This window comes from Triticum urartu, chromosome 5A, assembly GCF_056163025.1.
Source record: "Triticum urartu cultivar PI428250 chromosome 5A, HENAU_Tu73, whole genome shotgun sequence".
In the NCBI taxonomy this organism is placed as follows: domain Eukaryota; kingdom Viridiplantae; phylum Streptophyta; class Magnoliopsida; order Poales; family Poaceae; genus Triticum; species Triticum urartu.
In genome coordinates this window covers 60,859,102-60,882,623 of record NC_141877.1, presented here as the reverse complement: position 1 = coordinate 60,882,623, position 23,522 = coordinate 60,859,102, and the positions used below count along the sequence as shown (strand labels likewise).

At 44.8% G+C, this 23,522-nt stretch overlaps 1 non-coding gene across 1 annotated transcript; it reads left to right on the top strand.

Annotated features, from left to right (window-relative positions):
* The first annotated feature begins 2,111 nt into the window (after window positions 1–2,111).
* On the top strand, window positions 2,112–2,191 carry LOC125511716 (small nucleolar RNA SNORD36). Its single transcript, XR_007285074.1, has one exon. It is a non-coding gene; the product is annotated as a small nucleolar RNA SNORD36 (small nucleolar RNA).
* Window positions 2,192–23,522: the final 21,331 nt, after the last annotated feature.

Below are 23,522 nucleotides of genomic sequence, written 5' to 3'. Positions count from 1 at the left end.
GATTCAAGTGTGAGATAGCCGGCCAATGAGACGCGAGGGATAGCTTTCACGCGGATCACCAAATTGGACACAATCTGAGCCATTCGTCACGCATCCATCCAACGGTGGAGCTTCTCCCGAGAGTCAAAAACCCTAACCCACCCACCCACCCTCCCCTCGATCCCCCAGATCCCCACCCGCCGCCACCCCCACTCACTCACTCACTCCCCCCCCTCGGTCCCCCAGATCCATCCTCTCCCCTCCCGCAACCCCAAACCCGGCCCCGCTGCCGATCTCCACTCCCGCAAACCCGTCCCCATCCCCGCCGGTGACCTCCTCCCCCACTCCTCGACTGCCCTGGTGACATCCTCTACTTCATACCCGCCGGCGACCTCTCACCTCCGCCTTCCACTCCACCCTCTACTTCTCTGCACGCCGAAAACCTAGATCAACGCCATGGCCACCTCTCTCTAGCGTCCCCTCTCTCTCTCCCGTGGCGGCATTCACCACTTCAACACCGTCGGCGACCACAACCATGGCCTCAACCTCCCCTTCCCTCCTTGGTTGGTGATCCATTCAATTCCTCTCGCTCCCCCGATTCCTCTCCAATCCCGCCGCTGGCCGACTACCACCCCCACCGGCGACCTCCCTTCCTCCCGAGATGTACGGATGTGGCGAGACGGATCGCCGGATCCCCGCCGCGCCGGACCGGTGAGATCCAGCTCCTTGCCCATCCCATGGCCTCCGCGATGGCGCGAGTCCTCCTCCTCGTTCCTGCTGTCGCCTCCCCCCTTGCAGGGCGCACGGATGCCCTTCGGTCGCTGGGCGTCGGCGACGAGGCGGGGGCCGGGGCCGCCGCACAGGGGGACGACGCCGTGGAACTCAACCCCACCAGCTTGGGCGCCTTCCTCACGGCCTCGCGGGAGCAGTTCGCCGTCGTCGAGTTCTTCGCCCACTGGTCAGTCGCTCCCCGGCTTGATTCGCATCCTTTTTTAATTCCATATGCAGATTGCTTCGATTTGATTTGGTCTGAGATCAATCCTTTGCACATACGCGCTTGATCCAGGTTGCTCCATGAGACGACCGTGTTCTTCAGCGTGGACCACCTGCAGCGCCTCGCGAGGCAGGGCCAGTGGGACGACGCCATCAAGTACGTCGTCCGCTTCGTGCCCAAGGTCGACGCGATGCTCGGCGAGGAGGGGAGGCTCCTCTTCAGCTTCATCAATCTGCACAGAACCATCCACTCCATCCCAACGCCCCCTCCTGCGCCGTCAGGCGCACCCGCTTGCTCTCGGCCTTGCACCGCAACGAGAAGCTCAGGTGACTCATATTTTTTCCAACCGTGTTCCATTATTCTGAGGGGTTCTACATGCAAGTACGTCTGTACGTGTGAGCGTGTAGCATAGATAAAACTTCAGGTTTTGAACATCTCTTCCTCTGATACAGGGCCGCCATCGACTGGCAACTCGTGAGGAACAGGGCTGCGGAGATCGCCAAGGATTTGATCGCCAAGACCCCCGAGTTCAATGACCTGCTGCGGTTGCCCAACTGCCGGGATAAGCCACACAACATTCTCCCTATCCGATCCTGCAGCAGGTATATATGCTCCTTCCTACTAGTAGTACTTAAATCCGAATCCCAGCGAGTATGCGATTGGTTTTCAGTTTTGCTGGACACATATGTGGATTCGGAACTGACTGGAACATGCTGATTTTGTTAGCTCACTGAAGAATTACCCAACACCTCAATACTCTGCCACACTATGTTGAGTTTTTTTAATCATGTGCGAGTTAATTGATACTACAGTAGTCTGTTTAGTCCTAGTTCTTTGCAGGACCTTGTTCTGTTAGACTCAGCATAGAAGTATGCTATTCTTGCAGTGTCTATTCTGTCGAAAAATTGAAAACACTTTTCTTAATGCAATCTTTATATTTGACCATGAAAACACTTTGCTTGCTGTCAAAGATGGTGTGTATTGTACACACCCCTCTGTGATTTATGCACTTCACATGCATTTTCCCCATCACCCACAAACTGTAACATGCTAGTTGTATGTGCTACTGCAATTCTTGCACTTGATTTCAAATCGTTCTCTGCTCTGTGTGTGCACGTGTGTTAATGATGGATTGGCTGGTCAGATGATGCTACAACAACATATTCCTGAGATTCTCTTTGAGGAATACAAAATCAAGGTTTTAAAGACTGATGGCCAGCCTGTCTAATGTTTGTTTTCTTCTATACACTTGCTCCTTCTAGTAGGCATTGCACGTGATGTGTTCAAGTGTAGTCCTCTAGTCACATTTTTTAACCAGTACCATATGATTGTAGCATACTTCTAGCTTTAGTCATTTAACATCTTAATTTAGCTAGAATGATGAAGTAGTTGCACTTGGAAGATGGTCTGAGAAAATGATGATTCATATGATTATTCTGGCGTTGCTATGTTTGATCTGGTGGTGCCAAAAAAACTCATGCTTATGCTGAGCTTACTTTTAATATCATTTTATTCTGTGTGATGAGCTTAGTTTTGTACTGTAGCCACCTTCTTGTTTACTTTGTTGAATCCTGTCTTGTGTACTAATTATGAGCTACTAGCATTTGGCTTCTGTGTGCTAATTAAACCTGATAAGTATATATACTTCTTTGAGATACAAATTCCACATTGCATGTTTATGTGCTAATTAAACCTGATAAGTATGTATACTTCTTTGAGATACAAATTGCACATTGCATGTTTACGAGGTTCAATTTCTACAGATGTTGCCAAATGAATGTGTCAACATGTCTCTCCTTAGGGGTTGTTTTAAACCGCAAATGATCTACTGTATCAATTTTTTGCTGTTCAAAGATTGAAATCCTGGTTCATTTTCAAAGATCGAAATGTTGTTGACCCTGTTCTTCTATGCTTAAATGGTAAAAATGTCACATTTTGCTTGTTCTAACCATTTTTCTTGATAACTTGCAGATGCTGGCCTTCATTCATGTTTTGTCGTCATGTCCAGGATGAACAAGTTGGGAGAAGCATTGGAGCTAGTTATACTATGATAGTTGTGTTACCTGATGTGAACATTTTTTTATTGTAAACTTGATGTGAAGCATATTTTTCTGTAATAATGTGTTACCAGGATGAACCATCCTTGCTGTGTTACCAGGATGAACAAGTTTGATTGTAATAATGTGCCAAGTTTCCTCTTTCTGATTGTATTCGTGATGTGTACCATATTTTTCCTGATTAGTTGTGCTCTGTTTGAAGCATTTTGTTTTCTCTCTGTTCGGATTTAAATATTGTTATTTATTTACTGGAAAATTGAGATCTGAAGAATATAACAGTGACAACTGGGACCCACTTGTTAGAACCTAACAACTGGGTCCCATCTCACTAGTGGGCTCATCTTTTGGAAAAATTAAAATAAAAAGGCCATGGCCTAGAAAATAAAAAGGTCGAATTCTTGGGCCAGGCCCATGTAGCTAATAAAAGCACAGGAAAAAAATATAGAAAGGCCGAATTGTTGGGGTAGGCCCATGTAAAACGCTGAATTGGACCCGGCTGATTCTTGTGCCACATCAGATTGCCACATCGGATGCCTACGTGGCCTGGGGAGGCTGCTAGTGACCAAAACGCCACAATAGACATATTTTGGTCGTAAACGTCTACGACCATTCAAGAAGAAAGGTCGCTATAGTCAGTTTATGACCGCCAGCTTTTGACCTTATGTTTTTGGTCACAAAAAGGTCACAAATTGAAAACAGTGACCATTCAGTGACCAATAGTGCTGGTCACAAGTTGACATATTTCTTGTAGTGGGAGGTGCGGGTGCAGTTGCCATACTAGGTATGGGTATGGGTGCGGTGTTCATTGAGTTTCTCCCAGTGAAGCTGGGCATGGGAAAATCACTTGGTGGCGCGTTTGGATTTTGTTGCACCCATGTGACCACTGTTGGAATCAAGCTTGTAAAGGCAGCCACCATATCATCTCTACAGGCAGCGATCATCTCAGCTTTGGTCTCAACTTTTGCTTTCTGCATCGCCCGCGCCACCTTCTCATCGATACTCACTTGACTGAACTTCTTTCTCTGTCTTTTGGCCTCGGGGTCCTCGTTATAATAGTACTTCCAAGTGGCCCCATCCCCGGCGCCATGCACACGTCCATATTGCGGTCGCTGGCCGGGCGGGTGTCCCATCATTATGTTCATGGCCCGGTTTAAAGGAGTGTCCCACTTGTACTTCGCCGATGACTGAGTCGACTGAGTCGACGAGTTGCTCTCGGCCGCAAGCTTGTGTTGCTCTCTTTGCAAAATGGACCGTGAATCATTTACGAATGCGACTAGAATGTAGTAGACTTCGTTGATCAGAACCTAATATGTAAGGTGGTAAAAAGGATAATTACCAGTAATCTCATGAATTTCCTAGTCGGCCCATCGGTGAAAAAAATCTTTTTCTTGAGGTCCCACGAGAATCGGGCCCTGATGAAGTCGTGCTCCTGCTGGTCGGTGAACTCAGCCAATGGGTCTGGGATCCCCCGACGTTCACGTTCTGCGTCCTCCTTAGCCCACACGGGTCTCTTTCCCGTGTAACCACGACTTCCAAGGCGGTGGTTCCCCATGTTCTTTGCCTGCAGCTGCTTGCCTCTCTCCGAGTCGTCCTTGGCAGCTTCTTCATTGCAAGTCTCCTTGAACCTTTCAAAGTCCTCTATCGTAATTTTCGGATTGTCTGCAACAATCTCGGCGTAGGTTTCATGGTCTACTTGAATCGCCCTTTTCACCCTAGTTTTCCATGCGCTCAATGCATTGCTGAACTTCCCTAGGGCCTTGTTGTTGATTTTTTTTCATGCCCTCATCATCCCATGGGTCGACATTGTCATTCCGACCGGGGAACTGAAATCTTGCATGCAACCTAGTTAGAAGCATCTTCTTCAAATGTTCATCCTTCCGTATTTTTGTGGTGTTGATGTTAGAGGTATCCTGTAGGATGCATCCTAGTTGGTTGCCGTAACACGCTGCCACTTCTCGCGGCTCTATTGGCTCGAACTCGCCAGGGTCCACCGCACGTGACCACCATTCTTCCAGTGCCGAGCTCATTTGGGCGTCGTGTCCTCTTTTCCTTCTGTCCCTCACTGGCTTGGGAGGTCCCACCTTCCGTGCTGCAGTTAGGAACATCATCAATGCCAGTCTCAGTGCCGGTGTCGTTGGTGGCATCAGTGTCGGCACCGGCGCCACCACCGTCGTCATCCGTCATGACAAGGCGGTCCAGACACCCAGCTTCCTGTCTCTCCAGATCCTCCAGAAAGTCGAGGTAGGTGTGTGCTTGACCTAATTGGGACTGAGAACCTCTGGCTTCATCGGTGTCGGTCATGTTTCCTAGGGTTCAATGTCATAGGGGTTTAATTATCGAGCTTTATATAATAAAGTGAATAATGACAAAAAAGTGACCTTTGTTTTACCGGAAATGTCGTTTCATTCCCAGAGCGACAAATCTCGAGCACTCGATATGTCCAACTTTCTAGCACAAGTCATGCCGAAATTCACGGAAAAATTCGGCATGACCTTTGCTAGAAAGTGCACATATAGAGTGCCTGAAATTTGCCGGAATGGAAATGAATCAACATTTTCGGCAAAACATAGGTCACTTTGTTGCTACTGACATATACACAATCATGAACATTGCTGCCCAACTGATGCAAAAAAGATCAACTATACCAATCTAACCGCTCATTAACCAATCTAACAGCTCCACTACCCATTGCATCATTATGAACACTTTAACAGCCACATTATGAACACTCCCCCTTGCATCATTATGTGTTGACATATGAAGAGGGAGGGAACAGGGGGTGGCGCACCTCGGGGTCGGGGTCGCTGGGGCAGAGGGGGCCAGGGGGGTTGAGGGCGTCCTTCTCCTCCTCGTCGGTCTGCCCCTAGCTTCAATCTGCAGAGAGAGAGAGTGACCAAATTTTCAAACACTTCCATTAAAAATCCTCATTTTCATAATGGACAGCAACTACATAAGCTAATTTTCAAAAACTGTAATTTTCATTTCCATTTCCATTTAAAAACAAACACTAACAACAAATTAAGCTAACTAACACTAACTAACTATCACTGGGCTAACACTAACACTAACTAACACTAATAGCAATTAACTAACTAGCACTAATACCAAATTAAGCTAACTAACACTAACTAACACTAAGAGCAAATTAAGCAAATTAAGCTAACTAACACTAACTAGCACTAACCTGTCTAGTGCTCGCTGGCGTTGCTGGGCGTTGCCGGCTGCTTCACGGAGGGAGGCGCTGAAGGGGTCGGGGTCGATGGCCGGCGTCGGGGTCGCCGGGGTCGCTGATCTGCAGAGAGTGGGAGGGGGTCAGAGAGAGAGCCAGGGCTGAGGGGTCGGAGAGGAAGGAAGAGGGTGCGGGGGGCATACCGAAGCGGGATGGGGTTGAGGCGGGGCGGGGCTGGCGTCGGCGGTGGCGTTAGAGGGGATCAACGAGCGGTGCGAGTGAGAGAGACAGTAAGGGGGGGCTAGCGGACCGGTGCTATAGCTAAATTAGCTATAGCGCTTGTTAGCAAAACGCGCTATAGCTAAGTTAGCTATAGCGCTTGTCCAGAAAAAACCCGCTACTGCTAGTTTTTTTTAATTTTTTCTTTTTCTTAGCTATAGCGCTTCCTAGGATAAAACGCGCTACTGCTAACTTTTTTCTTTTGTATTTTTCTTTTTATTTTTTTATTTTTCTTGCATTTCATTTTCCACAACTTATTAGTTCCTTTTTCTTTTTCGTTTCATTTCATTTTGTAAAACTTCCTTTCCTTTTCTGTTTCTTTCATTTGCACTTTTCTTTTTCTTATCTTTCTTTTGCACTTTCCTTCCTTTAATTTGGTCTGTCGTTAGAGCAATATCACTGTTACCCTCCGGATAATAATTTGTTTGTCAGCTTGGGAGACGACGATGCTTCAGACTGATCTTCTTCCCTCTTTTGTTCGTTGTCGAATAATTGAGCCCATGGTCGTGACTTTTCCTTCTCCAGGGATTAGGATCTTTTGTAGTTAATGTAGTCTTCATTCTTCTTTTGACATATGTTTCATCTTCATCAGCATCATCTTCCCTCATCGGATCACCGTACTGGTCATAGTCTTCCTCGTCGGCAACTCCATCCATTCCGGCGATGCTCCTTTTGCTTCTCCTCACGACAACACGGCTGGGATTGATCGGATCAGTTATGAAGAAACATTGTGTCACGTTTTTAGCTTGTACCCATGGCTCATTTTTGGCGATGGCGTTGATGGTACCGCTATCATCGGAGTCGGGTATACACATGGTAGTGAAATGTCGGTTTTCTCTGTGTCCATTCTTAGCCCATCTGACACGGAACATCGTCGCGCAATGCAATCCAGAGTAGTTAAGCTCCCATTTCTCTTCGACCCTTTCGTAATATCTTTCAATTACATTCCCGGTCATGGCTTCCATCGTCACCCCTGAGTTTTGGCCATCACTGTTTATATCTTTCTCCTCCGTGTAGAACGTGTATGCTTTGATATCGTATGCTTGATAAGTCACGAGGTTGGTCAAGGGGGCATGTGCTAAGGCGTATATGAGTGTTCCGTTCGGACAACCCTCTTCCGGGGGATTAGCCAGAACTCGCTCTTTGAACCAATGCACGAAAGTGGAGTTGTGCTCTCTAATAACTTCAGTGTCCGTCGTGTGCACCCCACGGTCACGGTATTTCTTTGTGATGGTCTCTTTGTGCAGTGTCACGAAATCTTCTAGCACATCTAGGTGTTGTAGCACTACTAAGTTTGCCCTGTCAATGTCGTTTTGTCGGCCCGAGCGTAACACATTCACATCCCTATGACCGTTGGTGTGACCTTCGCCTTCGAGCCTTCCACAGTGCTTGTTGACGGGAAAACCAACAACACGGTCTTTGGTCAGATAACTCTCATAGAAAGAGATGCACTCTTTGGTCAGATATCCCTGGGATATGCTTCCATCTGGATGGGACATGTTACGAACGAATCCTTTGATGACCCCATTCATCCTCTCGAACGGCATCATGCTATGCAGGAATGTCGGCCCTAGGTCGATGATGTCGTCCACGATGTGGACACATAGATGCACCATGACATCAAAGAACGCGGGTGGGAAGTACACACTGATCGACTTTTGAGAGATAGCATCAAAAAAGTGGCATAGGTCAGTAAGCGCCTCACGCACATGTGTGTCCATAATCCCTCTAAGTGCAACCGGGAGTAACTGCGTCATCATCACATGACAGTAGTGAGACTTCATCCCACTGAACCTTTTTTTCTTAGTGTCCAGATATCTTCTTATCTTCCCACAGTATCCGGAACTAACTTTGATTCCGGCAAGGCACTTGAACAATTGATTGACCTCCTTCGGATCTAAGGTGAATCAAGAGGGGGGGCAATATTGTTCTTCCTTCTTGTTTACTTCTTTGCCCCTATCTTCTGTCCCCGTGTCCGTCTCACAGTCTTGGGCATTTGGAGATCTTTCCTGATTTTCAAAAATTCCAAGTCTTTTCTTGCCTTCGGCCCATCCTTGGACCTCTCGGGCATGTTCATCAATGTTCCAACCAAACTCTCAAGGATATTTTTTGTGATATGCATTTGATCAAGGCTATGAGGCGTGTCTAGTATGGGCCAGTATTCCAAGTCCCAGAAAATAGATCTCGTCTTCCATACCTTCAGCAGGGGCTCCGGCGCCTTTTTCTTCGTCTTTCCCGGCGAGGGGCACTCTTTCCAGTTCTTCAATAACTCATATATTTCTGCACCGCTATGCTTACGTGGAGGACCTCGATTCTCAGCCTTACCATTGAATAGATCTCCATGCTTTCTCCATGGGTCATCCTTCTCGAGCCATCTTCAATGCCATGTACACGATTTTCGAAGACCCGCCATCTTTCGATAGCTGCAGAGAAGTTGTATCATCCATGCACCTCGTGCATCCGCAATATCCGTGGCACACCTGGCCGGAGAGATAGCCGTAACCGAGATAGTCCTGCACCATCGTGATCAGCGCGGCTCTCATGTAGAAATACTCTCCTTTGCTTGCATCCCATGTCTTGGCCAGCGTTGTCCATAAGGTCTGTAACTCCTCTTTCAGTAGCTCGAGATACAGATTTATATCATCTCCCGGTTGTCTCGGCCCTTGAATAAGCATAGCCATGTGTATGTATTTTTCCTTCATGCACAACCAGGGGGGGAGGTTGTACATCCATACAAACACGGGACATGTGCTATGATTGGTGTTCCGGTTGCCAAATGGATTCATGCCATCACTACTAGCGCCAAGCACGATGTTCCTTGGATCATTTGCGAAAAAATAAAATTCAGCATTTAATGCTCTCCACTGGCTAGCATCTACGAGGTGTCTCAGCTTCGGCTCATCTCCTTCATCTGGCTTCACCCTCTCCGCGTGCCAGCGCATAAGCTTTGCTTCCTTAGGATCTACGAAATACCGTTGTAGATGCGGAGTGATCGGAAAGTACCATACAGCTTTCCGTGGAGGTTTCTTTCCGGCCTTTTTATATCGTGAAGCATTGCACTTTGGACAGATGGTTTTTTCCGCGTGCTCGTTCCGATATATGATGTAATCATTGATGCATGTGTGATATCTAATATGTGGCAGATCAAGAGGGCACACGATTTTCTTTTCCTCCTCGACACTAGTAGGACACAGGCTTCCCGCGGGAAGAACCTTCTTTAGGTACTTCAGAAGCTCATCCAGGCTTGTATCTGTCCATTTGTTTTTTGCCTTCATCTTTAGAAGTTCTAGTGTGAAACTCAAGCGGGTCACCTCGGGATTATTGCAACCATCATACAAAGGAGTCATCGAGTCTACCTCGAGTTGCGCCAGTTTGGCCTCCTCTCTAGAAGCAGCTCTGTCGCTAGTCGTCTTCTTGCGAAGCAAGTCTCGAACATGCGGGTCCCTCATGGCTGAACTTAGTAGCGACGAAGACAGTGGCATGTCCGCGTCTTCTCCGCCTTGAACTGCCTCTTCGCCATCGACATTTCTGAGGCCGTCTTCCTCTTCGGGCACATAATCGGTCATCTCTTCGTCTGGTGGCCCCATGTAGTTATTTCCTACCCCGTCAACATCCTCATCATCATCATCATCATCATCATCATCATCATCATCATCATCATCATCTTCACTTATCCACTGAGTATGGCCATGCATGAAACCATGCATGAGTAGGTGCGCCTTGAATTTACCACCCTGAAAGGGGTCGAGCCTGACTCTTCCTTTGCATTTTTGACATGGACATAAAACATCCTTTAGTCTTTTTTCATACATGTCATCCACAAAGGATTTCCAGTATCTTTCCACCTTCCTTCCATTGACCTTCATGATCACCTACGGGCGGAGCAAATATTATAACCACGTATATATGCATGCATGGATCAAATTCATACAAACATTCGGCATGACCTTCCCTAAACATAGGACATATTGAGTTTGCCCGAAATTCACCGAAACGGAATTGAATCAACAATTCGGCAAAACATAGGCAACTCATGTCACCCACATTATTTCATCAAATACACAATGTAGGCAACCCAAATTATGCCACACACAATTTGGTATATTCTCATATCGCCCATATATATATATATATATATATATATATATAGTTTCGGTCCTATCCACACAAACACTTTTTTTGCTCACCTATGTGTCGAGAGGGATATCGAGCACCTTTCTTCTCCATTACCTAGTAGCTCTATAGATATATAGCTCTAACTAGCTAGCTAGCTAGGGAGAGGAGAAGAGGGAAGGCATTAATGGAAGGGGGTGGTGGAGGGAAAAGAAGAGGGGGAGGGAGGGCATTAATGGAGGGGGTGGTGGTGGAGGGCAAAGAAGAGGGGGGTGGTGGTGGGCAAAGAAGAGGGGGAGGGAGGGGGCTCTAATGGAGGGGTGTGGTGGAGGGGCAAAGAAGAGGGGGGTGATGGAAGGGCAAAGAAGAGGGGAAGGGAGGGCTCTAATGGAGGGGTGGTGCAGGAGCAAAGAAGAGGGGGGTGATGGAAGGGCAAAGAAGAGGGGAAGGGAGGGCTCTAATGGAGGGGTGGTGGAGGGGGAGCATTGGAACAAGCAAGGTGCCAGAAAAGGGGGAGAAAGGAAGGGGAAGGTAGAAGAAAAGGGAGGAAGGAGGGGAAAGGTGGTAGGTGGGTGGCGGGCATAGCAGTAGCACGGGTCTCCTATGCGCGCTACTGCTATGGCAGCTTGCAAAATATCTACGGCTGGTGGTGCACTACCTATAGCGCGGGATAAAAAAACACGCTACTGGTAAAATTTTATAGATAGAAAAAATAGCAGTAGCGCGTTTATACCAACAGGCGCTATAGATCCAGAACTAACAGTAGCGCTGGTTGGCCGACAAGCATTGCTAATATTTATTGATCAGATATTGTGGTGTGTTACACTTAGTAGTAGCGCGGGTTTATATAACAAGCGCTGCTGCTAACGTATACCAGTAGCGCTCTTTCTAGCTAGCGCTACTACTAACTACTAGTAGCGTTGGGCCATAAACACACGCTACTGGTGAACTTCTATGTATAAGCCTTTTCCTAGTAGTGTGGACACCCCCAAAGAAGGCAATAGCGACGAGACAACGGAGGATGACCCCTCCAAGAAGCAACCCAAGCACCGACGTCAGCGGCGCCACTCTAAGTCCCGCCACAGCAAAAGTAGTAATACCGGCACAGGAGATAATAACACTCCGGATAGTGCCGAAGACAACAACAATCCCCTCCAGCATGATGTAGAGCCGGAGGATGAACAAGCTAGCCCTCCAGAGCGGGCAGCAGATGGAGAACCAGAGGAGGACAATTACATGCCTCTCTCCGAAGACGAGGCGAGCCTCAGCGACGAAGAATTTATCATGCCTGAGGGCCCCGTCGAGCAAGAGCGCTTCAAGCGCCGGCTTATGGCCACGGCAAACAGCCTGAAGAAAAAGCAGCAACAGCTTCAAGCTGATCAAGACTTGCTAGCAAACAGATGGACCGAAGTCCTTGCGGCAGAGGAGTACGAACTCGAGCGCCCCTCCAAGAGTTACCCAAAACGCAGGTTGCTACCTCACCTCGAGGATGAAGCATTGGAACCTCATTAACCAGTGTACGATGCGGCTGACTGGCCACTACGTGGTCGAGCCAGAGAGGCGTTTGAGCCTGAAGTTCAGCCGGCACCCCGCCGCCACTCAATCAAAAATACTAAGGCCCTGGGCAACACATGGGACCTACGAGACGTATTGGACAGTAAGGCAAAAATCGCAAGGTCAATATACGGGTCACGGGCACGCGCGCCAACACGGGACGATGATCGTCGTGTCGGATACACCAAGAGTAAATCCGGCCGGGCCGAATACAGCAAAGAAGACTCATACGAACTATGTCGGGATATAGCCCGGCATAGAGGCGCCGCACCCCCCCTATGCTTCACCGATGAAGTTATGAATCATGAATTCCCGGAGGGTTTCAAACCTGTAAATATCGAATCATACGATGGCACAACAGATCCCGCTATATGGATTGAGGATTTCCTCCTTCACATCCACATGGCTCACGGCGATGATCTACATGCCATCAAGTACCTCCCACTAAAACTCAAAGGACCAGCGCAGCATTGGCTGAACAGCTTGCGAGCAGACTCCATAGGCAGTTGGGAGGTTCTGGAAGACGCATTCCAGGACAACTTCCAGGGCACTTACGTGCGGCCACCGAATGCTGACGACTTGAGCCACATAACCCAGTAGCCAGGGGAATCGGCCAGATAATTCTGGACACGATTCCTGACTAAGAAAAACCAAATTGTCGACCGTCCGTACGCAGAGGCCCTAGCGGCATTCAAGCATAACATCCATGACGAATTGCTGGCTCGCCACCTTGGCCAGGAGAAGCCGAAATCTATGGTAGCCCTCACAACACTCATGACCCGCTTTTGCGTGGGCGAGGATAGCTGGCTGGCTCGCAGCAACAACACATTGAGGAATCCGGGCACTTCAGATACCAAAGATGCAAATGGTAGGCAACGTCGTAATAGATAGACCAAAGCGCCACAATAACAGTGATAAAACAGAAGATACAGCAGTCAATGCCGTATTCAGAGGCTCTAGATCCGGTCAGCGGAAAAAGCCATTTAAAAGAAGTACTCCGGCTCCGTCCAGTTTGGATCGCATACTGGACCGCTCGTGTCAAATCCGCGGCACCCCCGACAAGCCAGCCAATCACACCAACAGAGAATGCTGGGTGTTCAAGCAAGCCGGAAAGTTAAACGCCAAAAACAAGGACAAGGGGCTGCATAGTGATGACGAGGAGGAGCCCCGGCCGCCGAACACAGGAGGGCAAAAGGGGTTCCTCCCACAAGTGAAGACGGTGAACATGATATACGCAACCCACATTCCCAAGAGGGAGCGGAAGCATGCACTAAGGGACGTCTATGCAATGGAGCCCGTCGCCCCAAAGTTCAACCCATGGTCTGCTTGCCCGATCACCTTTGATCGCAGGGACCACCCCACTAGCATCCGTCATGGCGGATCCGCCGCACTGGTCCTAGACCCCATCATCGACGGATTTGACCTCAATCGAGTCCTTATGGATGGCGGCAGCAGCCTGAACCTGCTCTATCAGGATACAGTGCGAAAAATGGGTATCGATCTGATACGTCTTCAACGTATCTACTTTTCCAAACACTTTTGCCCTTGTTTTGGACTCTAACTTGCATGATTTGAATGGAACTAACCCGGACTGATGCTGTTTTCAGCAGAATTACCATGGTGTTATTTATGTGCAGGAGCAAACATTCTCGGGATGACCTGAAACTTCACGGAGCCACTTTTTAGAAAATAAGAAAAATACCTGCCAAAGATGAAGGCCAAGGGCCCACCGTCTCTCCACGAGGCTGGGGGGGCGCCTGCCCCCCTCGTGCGCGCCCCCCTACCTCGTGGGCCCCCTGTTGCCTCTCCGACTCCAACTCCACCTCCATATATTGAGTTTCGGGGAGAAAAAAACCAGAGAGAAGAAATCAACGCGTTTTACGATATGGAGCCGCCACCAAACCCTAAAACCTCTCGGGAGGGCTGATCTGGAGTCCGTTTGGGGCTCCGGGGAGGGGAATCCGTTGCCATCGTCATCATCAACCATCCTCCATCACCAATTTCATGATGCTCACCACCGTGCATGAGTAATTCCATGGTAGGCTTGCTGGACGGTGATGGGTTGGATGGGATCTATCATGTAATCGAGTTAGTTTTGTTAGGTTTTGATCCCTAGTGTCCACTATGTTCTGAGATTGATGTTGCTATGACTTTTCTATGCTTAATGCTTGTCACTAAGGCCCGAGTGCCATGATTTCAGATCTGAACCTATTATGTTTTCATCAATATATGAGTGTTCTTGATCCTATCTTGCAAGTCTATAGTCACCTATTATGTGTTATGATCCGTTAACCCCGAAGTGACAATAATCGGGATACTTACCGGCGATGACCATAGTTGGAGGAGTTCATGTATTCACTATGTGTTAATGATTTATTCCAGTTCTCTATTAAAAGGAGGCCTTAATATCCCTTAGTTTCCGTAAGGACCCCGCTGCCACGGGAGGGTAGGACAAAAGATGTCATGCAAGTTCTTTTCCATAAGCACGTATGACTATATTCAGAATACATGCCTACATTATATCAATGAACTGGAGCTAGTTCTGTGTCACCCTAGGTTATGACTGTTACATGATGAACCGCATCCGGCATAATTCTCTATCACCGATCCATTGCCTACGAGCTTTCCACATATTTTTCTTCGCTTATTTACTTTTCCGTTTCTATTGCTATCATCACTACAAAATACCAAAAACATTACTTTTACTACTATTACCTTTTGTTATCGTTATCACTACTATCTTATTAATTTATTACTAAACACTTTGCTGCAGATATTAAGTTTCCAGGTGTGGTTGAATTGACAACTCAAATGCTAATACTTGAGAATATCCTTTGGCTCCCCTTGTGTCGAATCAATAAATTTGGGTTGAATACTCTACCCTCGAAAACTGTTGCGATCCCCTATACTTGTGGGTTATCAAGACTATTTTCTGGCGCCGTTGCCGGGGAGCATAGCTCTATTCTTTGAGTCACTTGGGATATATATCTTCTTATCATTATGAAGAACTTGAGAGATCCAAAAACCAAGATCTATCCCTCAACTACGAGGGAAGGTAAGGAACTGCCATCTAGCTCTGCACTTGATTCACATTCTGTTATGAGTAAGTTTGTGACACCTACACCTGCATCTGCTATTCGTTCTGATATGTCGCATGTTATTGATGATGCCACTTCTTCTATGCATGATACTTATGATGAAACTATCTCTATGCCTGATACTACTATGCCACATAGTGATTTTCTTGATGAACAACTTGCTAGGGCTAGAGAGATTGAAAATATTGAATCTGAGGATACTAATGAAAGTGATGATGAAGAATCACTTGTTATTCCTAAGGGTTATGTTTTTTATCAAGAAGCTTCTTTAGCTATTTTAGCTTGCCAAAATAGAAATGAACTCAAAAGATTATTAGCTAAATGGAGTAAGCAATCTCTAAATGCTAGAATGAAACCTGACCCTGCTTCTGCTATTGCACCTATCTTTGTTACTGATAAGGATTATGAATTCTCTGTTGATCCTGATATAATTACTTTGGTTGAATCTGATCCTTTTCATGGTTATGAATCTGAAACGGTTGTAGCACATCTTACTAAATTGAATGATATAGCCACCTTGTTCAGTAAAGATGAGAGAACTTGTTACTTTTATATCCTTAAAATATTTCCGTTCTCGTTAAAGGGTGATGCTAAGATATGGTTTAATTCTCTTGATCCTGGTTGTGTGCGTAGTCCCCAAGATATGATTTATTACTTCTTTGCTAAATATTTCCCTGCTCATAAGAAACAAGCTGCTTTAAGGGATATATATAATTTTGTGTAAATTGAAGAAGAGAGTCTCCCACAAGCTTGGGGGAGGCTTCTCCAATTACTTAATGCTTTGCGTGATCATCCTCTTAAGAAAAATGAAATACTTGATATTTTTTATAATGGACTAACCGATGCCTCCAGAGATTACCTGGATAGTTGTGCTGGTTCTGTTCTTAGGGGAAGAACACCGGATGAAGCTGAAATTCTATTGAATAAAATGTTGACAAATGAAAATAATTGGACACCTCCGGAGCCAATTCCCGAGCCTATTCCTAAACCAACTACGAAGAAGAGGGGTATTCTATTTCTCAGTCCTCAAGATATGCAAGAGGCAAAGAAACCTATGAAAGAAAAAGGTATTAAAGCTGAAGATGTTAAGAATTTACCTCCTATTGAAGAAATACACGGTCTTAATTTACCGCCTGTTGAAGAAACATATAATCTTAATTAATTACCTATTGAAGAAACTCATGGTCTTGATAACCCGACACAGGTAGTAAAGGTAAATTCTCTCTATAGATATGATAAAGCTGTAATCCCGTTTACTAAGTTTGCTAGCCCTTGCTTAGATGAGTTTGATAAATTTATGGCTAAGCAAGAAGATTTTAATGCTTATTTTGGTAGACAATTGAAATACAATTCAAATATGCTTGAACAATTGGGTGGTTATATGGCTAAAGTTATAGGTGAACTTAAACTTATTAGTAAACATGCTTCTATGGTTACCACTCAAGTAGAACAAGTACTTAAAGCTCAAAATGATTTGCTCAATGAATTGAATAGTAAAGATAATGATAATGTTGTTAGAGTGGCTACTAGAACTGTTAGAATGACTCAGGAACCTTTGTATCCTGAAAGCCACCCTAAGAGAATTGAGCAAGATTCTCAGAGAAATAATATAGATGCACCTAGTTCTTCTAAAAAGAAGAAAAAGAAAAATGATAAGACTTTGCATGCTTCTACTGATCCTATTGTTGAAACACCTGAGAATCCAAATGATATTTCTATTTCTGATGCTGAAACTCAATCTGGTAATGAACCTGAAACTAGTGATAATGCTAATAATAATGTTCATGATGATGCTGAACCTAGTAATGATAATGACATACAAATTGAACCTGCTGTTGATCTTGATAACCCACAATCAAAGAATCAATGTTATGTTAAGAAAGACTTTGTTGCTAGGAAACATGGTAAAGAAAGAGAGCCTTGGGTTCAGAAACCCATGCCTTTTCCTCCCAAACCATCCAAGAAAAAGGATGATGAGGATTTTGAGCGCTTTGCTGAAATGATTAGACCTATCTTTTTGCGTATGGGATTAACTGATATGCTCAAAACCAATCCTTATGCTAAGTACATGAAAGATATTATTACAAATAAAAGAAAGATATCGGAAGCTGAAATTTCCACCATGCTTGCTAATTATACTTTTAAGGGTGGAATACCAGAGAAACTTGGAGATCCTGGTGTACCCACTATACCATGCTCTATTAAAAGAAACTATGTTAAAACTGCTTTATGTGATCTTGGAGCCGCGGTTAGTGTTATGCCTCTCTCTTTATATCGTAGACTTGATTTGAATAAGTTGACACCTACTGAAATATCTTTGCAAATGGCTGATAAATCAACTGCTATACCTGTCGGTATTTGTGAGGATGTGCCTGTTGTAGTTGCAAATGTTACTATTTTAACGGACTTTGTTATTCTTGATATTCCCGAGGACGATAGTATGTATATTATTCTTGGAAGACCCTTTTTGAATACTGCAGGGGCTGTTATTGATTGCACTTAAGGCAATGTCACTTTTCATGTTAATGGCAATGAGCATACGGTACACTTTCCGAGGAAACAACCTCAAGTTCATAGTATCAACTCTATTGGAATAATTCCATCGATTATATTTGGAGGTTTTGAATTTCCTGTTCCTACTGTCAAGAAGAAATATGATATTCTTATTATTGGGGATGTGCATATCCCCGTTGAGGTAACATAGTGTTATTCGAAATTTCTCCGGTTCCATGTTATTCGGAATGAGTTCGTTAACAAGACTTGATCAACCTTGTTATTGGATTTCTTTTTATGATCATGAGATGGGTGAAACTAGAAGGCACAACCTTCTGTACCCCACTTTTACTTTCTGTTATTTATATTAAATAAAATAAAAATAAATATTTTTCTATCTGTTATCTGATTATCCATGCAATGTAAAAATACCTTGAAAATAAAAGTTCTCCAAATGCCCTGAAATTTAAATATGATTTTTTCTAGAATATTTGAGAATATTTGGCACTGAGAACACAGCAGGGGGTCAACCACCTGCCCACGAGGGTGGAGGGCGCGCCCCCTGCCTCGTGGGCCCACGGTGGCCCTCCCCCACTTATTCCTGCACCCACACACTTCATCTTCCTCCCACAAACACGAATATCCAGCTCAAGCACGAATTCTAGCTCACTTTGCTGCCATTTTCGATCTCCTTGCTCAAAGCACCTCTCACAAAACTGCTTGGGGAGATTGTTCCCTGGTATGTGACTCCTCCATTGGTCCAATTAGTTTTTGTTCTAGTCCTTTATTCATTGCTTTGCTGCTTAGGTGACCCTGTTCTTGAGCTTGCATGTCAAATTTATATGGTTCCAAGTAGTTTTGATGCATGATATAGGCCCTAGGCACTTGTAGGAGTAGTAGTTGCTATAAATATTATTGAGTTTGGTTTACTTTTATTTTGAAGTTACTAAAAAATTTCAGAATCTTTCAGAGGAAGAAATATGCTTAGGAAAATGTTCCAAGGTGGTTCTTCAAGGAAGCAAGGACCCAGGCTTGATGACGAGCCACCAAGAGACGCTCCAGTGCGTCCTTGTGAATGGCCCTCTGAGAACTTTATGGATCAAGCGGGAATTAAGGAAGAATTCAACGCATATTTGTGTAACGCTGATCTTGTGAGCTTCGAGGAAGAGAATTGCAGCCAGTATCACTATCTCACCAATACCTTTGTGAGGAGGTTTGAATTTTCAACTTCACGTAATTCTCCAACTGTCCTGTTTGATCTCTATGATAAATCTTACACTATGGACTTAGAGGATTTTACCACTTCTTGCAAACTTCCACAATGGGGTAGTATAAGGGATCCTCGCAAATCTGAATTTAGAGATTTTCTTGCTAGCATAACTGTGGGAGAATCTAGGGATATTACACAAGCTACCATAGGGAGCATTCACTTTCCTGCTATACATTATTTTTCTCTCTTCATAAGTAGATGCATAAATAGTAAAGATGAGGCATGTTACATGTGTGTCCCCGATCTCAGTATTCTTAGGAGTGCTGTGTTAGGAGACAAATCATATAATTTGGGAGCCATTGTTGCACGTAGGTTGCATCTTAATAGACTTAATGGAGATTTTTTTGGTGGAATTTATGCAACCCGCATAGCTAATTTTCTTGGTATAGCCATACGCGAAGATGATATTGAATTACCTCCTGCTTATCTATATTTTAATGCTATGGTTCAACACCAGTTTGTCGAGAGCAACGAATCACCTCTCCAGTATCGACTAATCTTTGACAGATGCCATGCTGTCCGTATTACTCTCCTTGCTCCTGCCTTCTTTGATTATCAGGCAAGAGGAGGATATACTATTACCAGAGAGGAGGCAGATGAGTACGAGAGGAGAGAGGAGGCCGCTCGTTGCCACGCTGCAGCTCAGCAGGCGATAGCTACTGCATCGTAGTATGACCCCAGCTACTACTATGGATATCCGCCAGGCCAGCCGTGGCCATAGACCAACTTAGGCCAAAAGCCTAAGCTTGGGGGAGTACGTATTTCCCACCGATATTACATTTATGCCCACACACTCATTGCTAGATGTCGGGGCTCATACTTTTTCATTATATCATCCATGCTAGTTTATTTTCCTTTATATGCTTTCTTCTTGTGTGTTTAATAAACCTTAAGAAAAACCAAAAAAATTAGTTGTATCTTTTAATTAATTTACTTTCCATGCTTGTAGTAGTAATTAAAAAGAAAACCAAAAAAGATTTCATGTTCTTCTTTTGCTTATTGGGAGCTTTCCCGTGTAAATAGTTTTATTTCTTTTCTTTTCTTTGGGGGTCGATAGGAGAAGACCATAATTAAGTTGTTGAAGTGGCTCTTATATGCATTATTGTTTATCTGACAAAAGAGCCCATATTGCCTTGTCTTCCTCCTGTTTATTGAATGCTTGCAGATTCTAGCTTAGTCCAATGCACGTGCACTATTATTATTATTCACATCGTTCGGCCGTGCAAGTGAAAGGCAATTATGATGTTATATGATGGACTGGCTGAGATGAGAAAAGCTGGTATGAACTCGACCTCTTTTGTTTTTGTAAATATGATTAGTTCATCGTTCCTGATTCAGCCTATTATGAATAAACATGTTTGCAATGAAAATTAGAGATCATAGTTTCTTGTGCCATGCTTGATTAGCTATGAGTTATAATGGTTTACCTTGGGTGGCAACATGCAATTAAAATGGTTATGATGTGGTATCATAGGGTGGTATCCTCCTTTGAATGATTTAAGTGACTTGACTTGGCACATGTTCATGCATGTAGTTGAAACAAAATCAACATAGCCTTCACGATATTTATGTTCATGGTGGATTATATCCTACTCATGCTTGCACTCGGTGTTGATTAATTTTAATGCATGTTCATGACTGTTGCCGCTCTCTAGCTGGTCGCTTCCCAGTCTTTTGCTAGCCTTCACCTGTACTAAGCGGGAATACTGCTTGTGCATCCAATCCCTTAAACCCCAAAGTTATTCCACATGAGTCCACTATACCTACCTATATACGGTATCTACCTGCCGTTCCAAGTTAATTTGTATGTGCCAAACTCTAAACCTTCAAATAAATATCCTGTTTTGTATGCTCGAATAGCGCATGTATCAACTAGGGTTGTCCGTACCTTCCATGTTAGGTGGGTTATTCTCAAGAGGAGTGGACTCCGCTCCTCACTCATGAGATAAATGGCTGGTCACCGGGATGCCCAGACCCATGCTTTATGCAAACTAAATCAAAATAATTGCAAAGAAAACTCCCCTTGGGACTCTTGTTAGTTGGAGGCACTCGTTGTTTCGAGCAAGCCATGGATTGATGCTTGTTGGTGGAAGGGGAGTATAAACTTTACCATTCTGTTTGGGAACCGCCTATAATGTGTGTAGCATGGAAGATATCGCCATCTCTTGGTTGTTATGTTGACAATGAAAGTATAACGCTCAAAATATTATTCACCTCTGTTTCAAAAACGAGCTCTGGCACGTCTACAAATCCCTGCTTCCCTCTGCGAAGGGCCTATCTATTTACTTTTATGCAGAGTCATCATCCTCTTATTAAAAAGCACCAGTTGGAGAGCACCGCTGTCATTTGCATTCATTACTGTTAGTTTACATTGAGTATGACATGACTGGATCTCTTTTACCATGAATTACAATGTCTAGTCAGTCCTTGGTCTTTAAAGGCGCTCTGCATTTATGTTTTGCGGTCTCAGAAAGGGCTAGCGAGATACCATCTTGTTTTATCATATTATGATTGTTTTGAGAAAGTGTTGTCATCCGAGATTTATTATTATTGCTCGCTAGTTGATTATGCCATTGATATGAGTAAACTTGAGACCTATGCGCTATTGTGAATGAGGTTAGTCATAATCTTTGCTAAAAACTTGAATGCTGGCTTTACATATTTACAACAACAAGAGCAAATAGAGTTTGTAAACGTTTTTCTTCATCACTTTCAGTTTATCAACTAAATTTCTTGAGGACAAGCAAAGGTTTAAGCTTGGGGGAGTTGATACGTCTTCAACGTATCTAATTTTCCAAACACTTTTGCCCCTTGTTTTGGACTCTAACTTGCATGATTTGACTGGAACTAACCCGGACTGACGTTGTTTTCTGCAGAATTACCATGGTGTTATTTATGTGCAGGAGCAAACGTTCTCGGAATGACCTGAAACTTCATGGAGCCACTTTTCAGAAAATAAGAAAAATACCTGCCAAAGATGAAGGCCAGGGGGCCGACCGTCTCTCCATGAGGGTGGGGGGCGCACCTGCCCCCTAGGGTGCACCCCTACCTCGTGGGCCCCCTGTTGCCTCTCTGACTCCAACTCCACCTCCATATATTGAGGTTCAGGGAGAAAAAATCAGAGAGAAGAAGTCATCACGTTTTAGGATACGGAGCCGCCGCCAAGCCCTAAAACCTCTCGGGAGGGCTGATCTGGAGTCCGTTTGGGGCTCCTGAGAGGGGAATCCGTCGCCATCGTCATCATCAACCATCCTCCATCACTAATTTCATGATTCTCACCGCTGTGCGTGAGTAATTCCATCGTAGGCTTGCTGGACGGTGATGGGTTGGATGTGATCTATCATGTAATCGAGTTAGTTTTGTTAGGGTTTGATCCCTAGTGTCCACTATGTTCTGAGATTGATGTTGCTATGACTTTGCTATGCTTAATGCTTGTCACTAGGGCCCGAGTGCCATGATTTCAGATCTGAACCTATTATGTTTTCATCAATATATGAGTTTTCTTGATCCTATCTTGCAAGTCTATAGTCACCTATTATGTGTTATGATCCGTTAACCCCGAAGTGACAATAATCGGGATATTACCGGTGATGACCGTAGTCTGAGGAATTCATGTATTCACTATGTGTTAATGTTTTGTTCCGGTTCTCTATTAAAAGGAGGCCTTAATATCCCTTAGTTTCCATAAGGACCCCGCTGCCACGGGAGGGTAGGACAAAAGATGTCATGCATGTTCTTTTCCAGAAGCACGTAACCTCTCGAACAGCGACCAGTCTGTCGCCTTATCATGACAGTCAGTTTTCGGCTTTCTCTACTAAGGTGCTCGTCCGGAAGAACCGGGACACAATCGTAGTAGTTCTCCCACCGCTACCTTAGCTGATATAGCGGAACGTAAGGTACCAAAGCATGGGAGCCGGGCAAACCCAACATTTGACCAAAGACATGATTCGGAGATGATGCATATAATGCTATAAGTTCGGGGTGCCGCACTGTCGAAAGTGTTCGGACTTCTTGCGCCGTATTATGGGGTAAACGAAAGCCCCTGGCGTACTGACTGTACCCGAACGTCCGGGTGCGGATTGTCGTAAATTGACATATAAGAGAGAGAGAGAGAGAGAAAAAAAAGCTTAAATAATGCAATGATAGACTAATGATATGCATTGTTATTTAAATTTAAATAATACGTCGAAACATACTGGTACAAGTAGTGCAATAAGAAGAAACTAGGACAATTCGAAATGTCCTATCCTAGGGCAAGCTGCGTATAGATAGTGAAAAACGGGTATATCAATTATTATTAGAGACCACCTGGGGGTTCCCGTGTTCATCTTAGCTTCTTGCCGCCTTGGTTATTCCTTCCGGAATGTGTCCGGCAATCATACTACCGAAAAGGGCTTCCAGAGAGTTATTCGAAATACATTCCTACATTATATCAATGAACTGGAGCTAGTTCTATGTCACCCTAGGTTATGACTGTTACATGATGAACCGCATCCGGCATAATTCTCTATCACCG